The 4,340-nt window shown below is 31.1% G+C and overlaps 1 long non-coding RNA gene across 1 annotated transcript in view; it reads right to left on the bottom strand.

Moving 5' to 3' along the window:
* LOC110270718 overlaps positions 3,420–4,340 on the bottom strand; it is a 4,905-nt gene continuing 3,984 nt past the window's right edge. The window contains exons 2-3 of the long non-coding RNA XR_002360360.1: positions 4,096–4,168; positions 3,420–3,762 (exon numbers count right to left, since the gene is read on the bottom strand). This is a non-coding gene — a long non-coding RNA (uncharacterized LOC110270718). The remainder of the gene's footprint in view (positions 3,763–4,095; positions 4,169–4,340) is intronic.

Below are 4,340 nucleotides of genomic sequence, written 5' to 3'. Positions count from 1 at the left end.
TGTAAAAATATATTTATTTATTTTTGTAATTTTTCATTATTTTTCTCTTTTATTAATAATAAAAACTCAATATACAAACTCAACACTTATGAACATCTTAGTGGAATGAGAATCATTATAAAGATTTATATCAATAAAAAAAGCATATTCCAATAAAAGATACTCTAATGTCGCCATGTGTCAAACACAAGTGTAAAAGAAATAATTTAATTTGTGGTCAAGAAGAGAACGAAGCCTCAAATTTGTGGGTAGAAATATTTTTTTTTCATTGTAAAATAAATCGGAAGGTTCGACTAGCATGTTTAAAATTTTTTTTAACACTAAACACAAATTTGAGAATTAGATTTGTATATTTAAAAAAATTAAAATAAAAAAATAAATTTAACCTTCAGATTTGTATGTTAAAAAAACATTAAAAATCACAAATCTAAAATATCAAATTTTTACATTATTAAAAAATACAACTAGAACGACAAACATCAAAATTAAAAAGCATACTGATGAAGCTTAAACTTTGGAATGAGATTCTTTCCCAAAGTATATATATACTATTCTATTTGTTCAAACCTTTGTTGTATTTGCAAATAGAAAACATAGTTGAATGAATGACACTTTATTTAAATGTTAAATAGATATTAAATTATACATGAGCTCAAGAAAAATAAAGAAATAACAAGAAACTAATTTTAAGTAAGTCATCTCAGAAGCTAGGATCAGTAAAAATAATAAGTTCAATAAGCTTTGTCCCAAATAGTTTGCAAATTGCTCTTCTCTATGGATCGTACTCATTAATGTTGGAAAGGGATTTGTTTGTTCAATTCACCATGAATGGGAAAGATTGTTTCACTTGTGAAGGGTATGATCTGCTTGTCGTGCATCTTACACCATGCGGTTAATAGTTGAACATGTTATTTGTGCGTTCTTGTTTCAGTGGTTTATTTCAATGTGTCTGAAAGGACATCGGTGGCTGTATGCATTTGACATGGCAAGAAAAAAGGTGTTGGTAATCGATAGTCTGCATGCTGAGACACCCGATAATGCACGGAGGAAACTAGATGCATATGCGGTAAGCTAAGACACCCCCTAATCCCTGTGCGTGTTGTTTATGTATACACTAATAACAAAAAACAAAAATTGATGAAATATCACTGAGTATTTTACCGGGATGACTAATTGAAGACATGACTAAAGTGGATATCCCGACATATGAACGCAGTACGAATGGCCCAAGTTTTGCATATGCCAAAGTCATTATATAACCGAACACGTAAGTAGAACCAAGCAACACACCTAACAAATGTATCCATTCGCATTTGCTGTAACATTGATATCGTCCTGATTCGACCATTCTTACTTAATTATGTAGTTGGGATTGTGGCATCTATGCCATTAAATTCATGGAGACATGAACTGGAGATTGTAAACTAGATTAATGGGACGTTGTAAGTTACCCGGTCGTTTTGTTTTTAATTTGTTATTTGTATTTCATATTACTTTGACACTTCGAACATCGCGCTCACAATGAAAACACCATACATGATATGCTTCGGTCAATGAGAGTGGAGCGCATGGAGGATATTGTCACACAATGAATCAATTGAACATGTGCGAACTTTGATGGAACAAAATGATGAACATATATGTCACAACCGTCCAAGAAACAAGAAAAAGGAGGTTAAATCACCATTTACAGCACCAAGCACAAGGACATTGATGAAATGGGTCGGAGAATTACCTGGGAGGAATATTCGGAAAAGGAGAAAGCAATAGATGTACTTAGTTTTAATACCAAAAATATACTTTTGACATTGTTTACGTGTTTTTGCGGTGAATTTTTGTTACAACAGATAGGATAAATTTTTATAGCGAATAATAGTTATATGGTGTATTAGTTTTCAACCTCTTCTGATTCTGTTCCATGATATTAGTGATGCATAAAAGCTAATAGTAAATAATAACACATGTACAGGTAAAAGTATCCAGTCGCATGCCTAATGAATCACAACAACTAATAGAAATAACCATCTGCTGGCCTATTAAATCGAACATCCAACATATACTACTTGTAACTAAATAGACACACTACACCAATACTATTACAAATAACCATTCGTTAGCCTATTGAATCGAACATCTAACCTATACTAATTGTAAGTAATCAGACACACTACACCAATACTATAACAAATAACCGTTGTTTACCAATAGAAATAATTATCCGTTAGTCTATTATATCGAATATCCAACCTAAACTACTTATAACTAATTATACACACGATAGTAGGACTATTAAAAATAACCATTCAGGTACTAATAAAAATAACCATCCGCTAGCCTATTGAATCAAACTTCCTGTCATAACTACTTGTAACTAATTATACACACCACACAAAAACTATTACAAATAATCATCCGAGTAATAATAAAAATACTCTTCCATTATCCTATTGAATCGAACATCCAGTCTAAATTACTTGTAAGTAATCATACATACTACACCAGGAATATTACAAATAACCATCTGGCTAACAATAGAAATAACTATCCGTTAGCCTATTGAATCGAACATCCAACCTATACTACTTATAACTAATTATACACACGATTGCAAGACTATTACAAATAACCATTTGGGTACTAATAAAAATAACCATATGCTAGCTTATTGAATCGAACATCTCGCAATAACTACTTGTCACTAATTATACACACCACACATAAGCTATTACAAATAACCATTCAGGTACTAATAAAAATAACCATTTGTTATCCTATTGAATCAAACATCCAGCCTAAACTACTTATAAGTAATCATACATACTACAATAGGATTATTACAAATAACCATCTGGGTACGAATAAAAATAACCATCCGTTGGCCTATTGAATTGCACATCCATACTATACTACTTGTAACTAATCAGACATACTAGACCAATACTATAACAAATAACCATCTGTGTACCAATAGAAATAACTATCCGTTAGCCTATTGAATCGAACATCCAACCTAAACTACTTATAACTAATTATACACAAGATAACAAGATTATTACAAATAACCATTCGAGTACTAATAAAAATAACCATCCGCTAGCATATTGAATCGAACATTCCGTCGTAACAACTTGTAACTAATTATACACACCACAGTAAAACAATTATAAATTACCATCCGGGTACTAATAAATATAACCTTCCATTATCCTATTGAATCGAACATCCAGCTTAAACTACTTGTAAGTAATCATACATACTACACCAGGATTATTACAAACAATCATCTGGCTACCAACAGAAATAATCATCTGATAGAGAAATTTTAAATGGTTTTGTCTCTTTGATTAATAATGCATAGAAAATTATTAAGCCTAATACTCCGTATCACCCTATGATTGATAATGAAGGCATGGAAAGAACATTGTTAAATCAAGAATTGTATAAAGATAGCAAGCTGCTAGTTGCTGTTACCCAATTTCAGAACTTTGGTAAATTAAGAATTGTATGTATTTGGACATCATTTATCACCAATTACATGCATAACACAATCGAACCTAAATAATATCTTATTCAAAAAAAAAGTACATAATGACTAACCGAGAAGAACATTCCAAAGACTTCTGGCAGCTTTGAAGAAGGATTCGGGGGGAGGATGTTCACCGTTTGTCATGTCTTTTTCTTCTCAATAAGGTCTAGAATATTCACCATCATTGTTTGAGCAATCTCACACACATAATCATCTTCGTTACTGTGGTAATTCATCTAAAACAAACACAGAATTTAGGATCATGCACCAAATGAAAAAAAATAATAATAAATTTATTTTCAAATAGATGGGATGGTTGAAAAAAACTGAAGTCTCTGAATTTATCTTTCTCTTCTTAGGATAGTTACTCTCTGAAGTCTCTGAAAAAATTGAAGTGGAAAGAGAAGTGGAAGGAGAAGTGAAAGGAGAAGAATATAAACCCATTTTAAAACTAATGAGATGGCTGGAAAAAATGATTATGAGCCTGCTAGCTAGCCTCGAGAACTTACGAAAATTAGAGAGAAGAGAGACAGAAAATTAAAAAAAAGGGAGATACTTTACTGACTTACTGAGTGCAGTTGGAGTAGGTGGTGCAGCCTTTGTAGTAGATTGTACCCAATCAATGTCCCTGAACTGACAGGCCTTGGATAACAAAGAAAACACAAGTTGATATATTTCAATTAAGAAAAATTGACTTTTAAGACAAAAATGATGAGTATATATATAATTTATATGTTTAGAACAAAATAATTAAAAACTAATATATTGAAAAATAATTAATCAGACACATTAATAATTAATCAAACATACTAAA

Source organism: Arachis ipaensis, chromosome B04 (assembly GCF_000816755.2).
Source record: "Arachis ipaensis cultivar K30076 chromosome B04, Araip1.1, whole genome shotgun sequence".
In the NCBI taxonomy this organism is placed as follows: Eukaryota; Viridiplantae; Streptophyta; class Magnoliopsida; order Fabales; family Fabaceae; genus Arachis; species Arachis ipaensis.
This window is presented reverse-complemented; position numbering and strand designations above follow the sequence as displayed.